Source organism: Lytechinus pictus, chromosome 15 (assembly GCF_037042905.1).
Source record: "Lytechinus pictus isolate F3 Inbred chromosome 15, Lp3.0, whole genome shotgun sequence".
Taxonomy (NCBI): domain Eukaryota; kingdom Metazoa; phylum Echinodermata; class Echinoidea; order Temnopleuroida; family Toxopneustidae; genus Lytechinus; species Lytechinus pictus.
The window spans coordinates 2,410,994-2,418,761 of record NC_087259.1 but is presented as its reverse complement, the minus strand read 5'-3'; the positions used below and the strand labels follow the sequence as shown (position 1 = coordinate 2,418,761).

The 7,768-nt window shown below is 38.3% G+C and overlaps 1 long non-coding RNA gene across 1 annotated transcript; it reads right to left on the bottom strand.

Moving 5' to 3' along the window:
* Positions 1 to 1,772: 1,772 nt before the first annotated feature.
* LOC135156821 (uncharacterized) lies at positions 1,773 to 7,185 on the bottom strand. Its single transcript, XR_010295865.1, has 3 exons — positions 6,924 to 7,185; positions 4,474 to 4,574; positions 1,773 to 3,411 (listed from the first exon to the last, which is right to left on the bottom strand). It is a non-coding gene; the product is annotated as an uncharacterized LOC135156821 (long non-coding RNA).
* Between the last annotated feature and the right edge of the window lie 583 nt (positions 7,186 to 7,768).

Below are 7,768 nucleotides of genomic sequence, written 5' to 3'. Positions count from 1 at the left end.
CGCATTTTTCTCCAAGAAATTGCAGCCAGCAGAAACCAGATATAGTGCATTTGGACGCGAACTGCTTGCAATATACTTGTCGATCAAACACTTTCGTTACATGCTTGATGGACACACCTTCTGTGTGTTTACCGACCACAAGCCCCTGACCTATGCGTTTAATGCCAAACCGGACCGTCACAGTCCGCGCGAAATCCGTCACTTAGATTTTATTTCGCAATTCACGACTGACGTAAGGTTTGTCAAAGGTCAAGACAACATAGTGGCCGATACGTTGTCCAGACCAAGCACGAATGCTTTGTACACGGACACATGCGTTGATTACTCCGTGATCGCTGATGCGCAAAAGACCGATGTAGAGTTGAAAGCATTGCTCGATTCTGGATCCGATACCAGCATGGTACTCAAATCGGTGCCGCGTATTATGTCCGGAGGAACTATTATCTGTGATGTGTCTCATGGACGCACTCGTCCGTTTGTACCGAAGAGCCACCGTAGGGCCGTGTTCAATGCTGTCCATGGTTTGTCACATCCGGGCGTGCGCGCCACGCAACGGGCTATTAGGTCGCGTTTCGTTTGGCCCGGCATGAACAACACTGTTCGCAAGTGGGCACAAGAGTGTTTACCTTGTCAAAGGTCAAAGACGCACAAACACACCAGAGCACCGCTTGGTACGTTTAGCACACCGGATGCACGATTTGCCCACGTGCATATTGACCTGGTAGGGCCGTTGCCTCCTTCCGATGGCAAAACATACTTGTTGACATGTATAGACAGATATACGCGCTGGCCCGAAGCTATTCCAATATCTGACATTTCTGCCGAAACTGTCGCGAAAGCCTTGATCGTAAGATGGATTTCCGTATTCGGTGCACCCGACATTATCACCACTGATCGTGGTAGACAATTCGAGTCTCGACTCTTCGCAGAATTGATGAAGCTGTTAGGAACAACGCGGATACGCACTACTACCTATCACCCGGCCGCGAATGGGATGATAGAAAGATTCCACCTACAGCTCAAAGCCGCACTAAAAGCGCACGACGATGCTAAGCTTTGGCATGAGCATCTGCCCGTGACACTTCTTGGTATCCGTACCACCGTAAAAGAAGACTTGTCATGCTCGCCCGCAGAGTTGGTATACGGGACTACTCTGCGATTGCCTGGACAGTTCATAGCAAGCAAGCAGGTTGAAGTGGATCCAGGCAATTACGTGTCGCGTTTACGTCAGCACATGGCTGCGAATACAGCCACACCGACAAGGGCGAAGGACGGCCGAAGTTACGTTCCTCGAGGCCTACTAAAATGTTCGCACGTTTTCGTTAGAGTGGACGCAGTGCGTAAGCCTTTGGAACAACCTTACAAAGGGCCATACAAGGTCGTAAAGCGCAATGAAAAATTCTATACGATCGAGCTTAAGGGGAAGCGCGACCGAGTTACATGTAGTATCGATCGTTTAAAGGCCGCGTATGTTGAGCAGCATGCTGCACCAGAGGAGGAAGTAGTCACCACCCCCAGCTCCTCGGTCCGTCAAACCAGATCTGGGAGGAAGGTCCATTTCCCCAAACGTTATATAGCCGCAGTCAGTAATTAAGTGGCTTTATAAGATACATTGATTGCGAAATAGTTTGCATTTTGGCATTATATGTAGTGATAGTATTGTATAATTATCGTAAACAAGTGATTTTTTTTAATGACTTGCTTACTACGGGGGGATTTAATGTAGTGACCAAACTAATTTATTAATTTTTTTGTTTGATTTATCTATTTTTGACCACCCTACGACCAATTCGGGTGTGGTTAAATTGTATCACAGACCGCGAAACCTAATCACTTTTTGGTCACGTGGGTCTAGTGTCATCCCGCCGAGGAAAAATAGTCCTCCCCTTTATTATTTTAAAAAACATGTATTATGATACAATTGTTGGACATAGATGCATGAATATAAATATGCACATATATATTACACATGAATATCGATTTAAATTAATATTCACTATAGCATATCATATTTTGATGCATTAAAGTGTGACGTCATAAATGCGGAGATATATTAGGCAAGGCCCGGTAGCTGGGCAGTGACATTATCCCGCGCACAACTCAAAACGAAGTCGTCGCGGCTTGTTGACCATTTTAGAAGCTGCACATTAGCTTTTGACTGTAGGTTTGCAGTTGTTATTTACCAGGTATGTTAATTGAATTTTATCTGATGTATGTTTTACTTTGCTGGAATTTATAAGATCTCGTTACCCAGAAAATATTCTTAATTCTATGGGATTGTTCATTTCTAGCCGGACAAAGTAGTGTTAGAAAACACACCATTTTACATTTTGAATTGTGTCATTATGTATATCCAGCTTATAACTTTTGAATCTTTGAACACACCTTAATATTTACTATGTACCACGATATAAACTGCTTAATATTTCATGCAGCTTATGTGGTTGACAGTGATGATATTTAATCACTTTGCATTTTTTATATGACATGTTTAAAGTCATTCACCAAACGATGGAATGTTTAACTATGTACGTAAGCGTACTCTTTGCGATCTTTGCTTACAATATTTAGATTGATGCTTAGTCTTAAATATCAGACCCGCTTCGGTCTTGCGAAATTATTTGTTGGGTTCTTGAAGTAACGATTTATATGTTGAAATACATAGTAGATAACGGATCTATTCCTTTTTATAGCCGCTGATATAGAGGCTGTTGATTGTTCATGGCTGCTGACCATGGGCGCAGCTGACCAGGAGACATATATTCCTGGGACCTTATTATACTAGGGTGAGTTATTTAACCTAGTGATTTACGCTAAATTCTAACATATGACAATCCGAGTCAGAATTACTTTGATGTCATAATTTCAGGTGTTTTTCCTTTCCGGAAGATGAAATTATAATATTTGATAATGAATACTGTATTACGACAATTTATAATATTATATGATAATAATTTCTACATTGTTTGGTTAAATAGCTACAATTGATATTCCATGTCAATTTACTTTAATTAAACTACTTTGTACAGAAGTCTGATAACTGATGATACAACTTGTAACAATTTATGTTATTTTTTACTTATGATGTTTTCTTTTGTCTTCTGTACAATGCAGGGGTTTTTCCCGTTTTCCCGTTTTTACTACTGTTTATATTAAACACTACACAACTCATCTGCCTGTCCCTCTCTCATCTGTCCTCTTGTCGCCCTTGATGAGTGAATGGTTGCGGCCGACTTCGGCCCCAACAATGGAGAGAATGGCATTAGACTAAATGAAGTTAGACCATGTGATGAGTAGACGATTTGGCAATAGACGATTTGGCAATAGATGGATTGGCAATTTACCCTGAAACTTACCTCTAAATAGCTTGGCTCCTGTCATATTATCAGCTTTTGTATATGGAGGGAAGTTCTGAGGGTTAGAAGAAAAATAAACAGCACTAAACTGAAATAAAGCACTCAAACAATTAAAGAAAAGAAAAATTTCATGCCTAAGAATGTCAAACTAATCGGAACCTAATTCTGTACAAAATTCTCCTTGCCATTTAAATAGAAGATAAACAAGACTTCGTTTTTCAAATGCCGCCTCTTTTCGCATCATACATATTTCAAAACATTCAGATGTGCATAATCTTCTAGAGAGCGATTCTTTTTTTAATCAGGAATATTACAGTGTGTCCCACAAAACTATGCTAATGGCACTCTAAATGAGTATAATGTGAAAATTACCAAATCACGTTGTATATAATTTTATAATCGTAAACTAGCATTTATTTCATACAAGTTACAACTACCTTAACGTGTGATATGGTCCATTGAAAACAGATATAAGAGCCTTCTTTCAGTACTCATCAGAAAACCTCTAAAATCCAAATTTATTTATTGTATTGAATAAAGTATGTGGTCCAATTACATTTTATATCCTTGCGGGCCCATACTTAAATATTTAAAACTGAAGGTTTCAGAAAATTGGCTTGACATATTGAATAAAAAATATACAATATATTTAATCAAACATACAAATGATATTGAACAATAACAATGTGCGACCAAACACGTAAAAAGGATCTATTTTTCAAGATAGGGCAAGTTACATACATAATGTAATAAGGGTGTCAAAAACACTAAAATAATGAAAAAAGGGTATCTATTTCGCTAGGAAAGCTACATGTTTACGGTCCACTTTGTGAGGGTATAAAAGATTATAATACTTAACAAAGGATGCACTTTTTACACCAACACTACGTGTTTAGGGTCCTGCAGGAAATTGATCGATTATTATAACAATGAGCTGAAGTTAATCAATGGGCCCAATTTTTTAGGTGCCTCTTTTCTCCTTGCCTAACAGATTTCTCAAGCCCCACTGAGCCCCCACCCCCCCCCCCTCCCCCCGAACATCACAAAATCATGTCGCCCTTAAATGCATGCAACTCAAGCCCATTTTATTTCTTTAATTCATGTTTGAGAAACTCACCTTTAGTGAAGGATAACCATGGACATCATGTTTTCTGCATACTTCAGTATTTGTCTTATCTGCACAGTCTATTGCAGCTACAATGACTACATGCTTCCAATCTAAAATGTAAATTTCAGTGATATAATTTTACATGGATTTTTAAAATATAAAATCCTACAGCACATTAAGATTAGAATTAAAATATGATATACATGTAGGCAATGTAAATCCTAAAATCTAGATCTGAAGATAAAATATTGCACTACTTAAGGTCAATTGGATTGTAATACAGTAAATCTAGAAGATGTCAGCTCTCGTTATCATCATCATTGCAATAAGCACTGACTTAATAAAACAAGTGGAATGCCTCTGGCGGTCTCACCTGCATCACGCGATTCAATATAGCAGCAATGCTGACTTTGAAACCTACTATAACTCGCACAAGATGTTCAGTGATACTTGGTTACTCTTATGTCCACGTTTTATGAACTAGACCGATACACTTACAGAGATATGATGGTAATTCAACAAATACCCCCAGTTTGGCCAAAGTTCACTGACCTTATATGACCTTTGACCTTGATCATGTGACCTGAAACTCACACAGGATGTGCAGTGATACTTGATTACTCTTATGGCCAGGATTCATGAATCAGATGATCCATAAACTTTCAAAGTTATGATGGTAATTCAACAGATACCCCCATTCGGCCAAAGTTCATTGACCTTTGACCTTGGTCATGTGACCTAAAATGCGCACATGATGTTCAGTGATACTTGATTACTCTTATGTCCAAGTTTAATGAACTAGACCAATATACTTTCAAAGTTATGATGGTAATTCAACAAATACCCACAATTTGGCCAAAGTTCATTGACCCTAAATGACCTTTGATCTTAATCATGTGACCTGAAACTTGCACAGGATGTTTAGTGATACTTGATTACTATTATGTCCAAGTTTCATGAATCAGATCCATAAACTTTCAAAGTTATGATGGTAATTCAACAGATACCCCCAATTCGGCCAAAGTTCATTGACCCTAAATGACCTTTGACCTTGGTCATGTGACGTGAAACTCATGCAGGATGTTCAGTGATACTTGATTAACCTTATGTCCAAGTTTCATGAACTAGGTCCATACATTTTCTAAGTTATGATGACATTTCAAAAACTTAACCTTACAGTGTAGGTTAAGATTTTGATGTTGATTCCCCCAACATGGTCTAAGTTCATTGACCCTAAATGACCTTTGACCTTGGTCATGTGACATGAATCTCAGGCAGGATGTTCAGTAATACTTGATTAACCTTATGGCCAAGTTTCATGAACTAGGTCCATATACTTTCTAAGTTATGCTGTCATTTCAAAAACTTTAACTTAGGTTAAGATTTGATGTTGACGCCGCCGCCGTCGGAAAAGCGGCGCCTATAGTCTCACACTGCTATGCAGGTGAGACAAAAAATGAATGAAATACACCTAATTTGCATAACAAATAAAATAAAACGTCAGTATTTCATACGCATACTTTTATCAAAAACTCAATCCATTTATTACGAACATATCCACAGTACAAATAGCATGTAACTTGATAACTTTCATATGAATTCATAGGTGTGCAATCATTTGATAGATTTCCATCTTCAAATTGAAAAAATCAATTAGGTTTAATAAAAATACTCAACAAAAAGTCTGAAGACTAATCAGCATGATTCTAGTAAAAGAAGTCACACAGCAATCACAAACTGTACAACTACATGTACATCATAGAAAGATATTCACTAAAATATCAGAGTCAAAATGATGAAATAATATTTAATTTGAGGCATTTTGTGTAATGGCCTAAAAATTCAGTAACTCTTTTATATCAAATTCCTGAATCATGTATTAAGTGAAAATGTATGCGCAGGATCTTATTTTGCTGATCTCCAAAGCTAATGGAGGAAGAAGAACAAAACTTAAAAAGAAGCAAACATGAAGCATCTTAGTTTTCAATCTGAATACAACTAGAGCTTGCTGCAATATTTTTGCAAGAAACCATAGATAAAGAAACAATATCCACAAATTCTTTAGGTGGAAATTTATTTGGCACGGATATTTGAAAACTGTGACACTACAAATAGAAGCTAAGATAGGCAAGTGACAAATATATTAACAAGTGCTACAATCCAATCAGAGCACGAACTGAATAATACAGGAACTCTGTCTTGGCATGTCACTCAGCAAACGGCAAATGAAATATCTTTCATCAAATCATAATCAAGAAAAACAAAAATTTAAACTTAAAATAGTTAGGCATATGGACGGTGACTTTGTCGTACTATATTTGGCAGGTCTGGTGTTGATACGATTCCAACATAAAAAAAAATTAACCTTTAAGTTTCAGGGAATCAGGTTGGATACGCAAAACAAAAGCGGCCCAGGCCAGGGCCGCGGCCGATGGCTACGGTCAAAATGAATTACTCACCCCGCAGATCCCCCGCAAAAGACTTCCACGTAGGCTCAAAATGGATACAATGCCCGCACCAGCTCGAGTAAAACTCAACAAACCACATTTTTTCCGAGTTGAAAACGTCATTGACAAAATTCTGATGATTGAGCACAGCAACATCACCAGGAGGATCATACAGTTTGGCTTTTACTTCAAGAAAAAGACTGAAAATCAGCAGTAACTTAGCCGCCGAGGAGCCCATTTTCGCTCCGGATGATGCCATTTTTGTCACCGTGTCAATCAAAATGTATGGAAAGCTGAAAATTAATATTCATTGCCATTTAAATTTTATGGAAAGCTCTGTAAATATGAAAAGTGAAAAGTCAGCAAAATTGGGAAGGGGGAAAAAATTGCAATAAAATTATTTTTAAAAAGATGAAATCACCGTCTGATGGTAATTTTCTCGTTTTAATGCATGATTATTGAGAAAGTGGGAGTTGATATAAAAGCCCCTCCCCCGGGTCCGTACGTGCAGCCTTGATTTGCATGGCCTCCTCTCGATCTCAGCGCAGAACTGAGGGAGCTACTATTTCTTTTTTCAATTAAACATGTATGTATTAAAAAACATAACCATCTGATTTTATTTTCTAAATGGTCAGCCCCCCCCCCCTCATTTTCAAACTTGTTCCGCGGCCCCCGTTTCTATATAGTCTTCCCAGCTATTAAAATTCACTCGTCAGTCTTCACTGAATCTGCCACAACTTTCTTCTCACTCCCCGGCCCTGGGAAGCTGGGGTGCTTCCTAATTCCTTCCTTCCTTCTTTCTTTCTTTCTTTCTTTCTTTCTTTCTTTCTTTCTTTCTTTCTTTCTTTCTTTCTTTC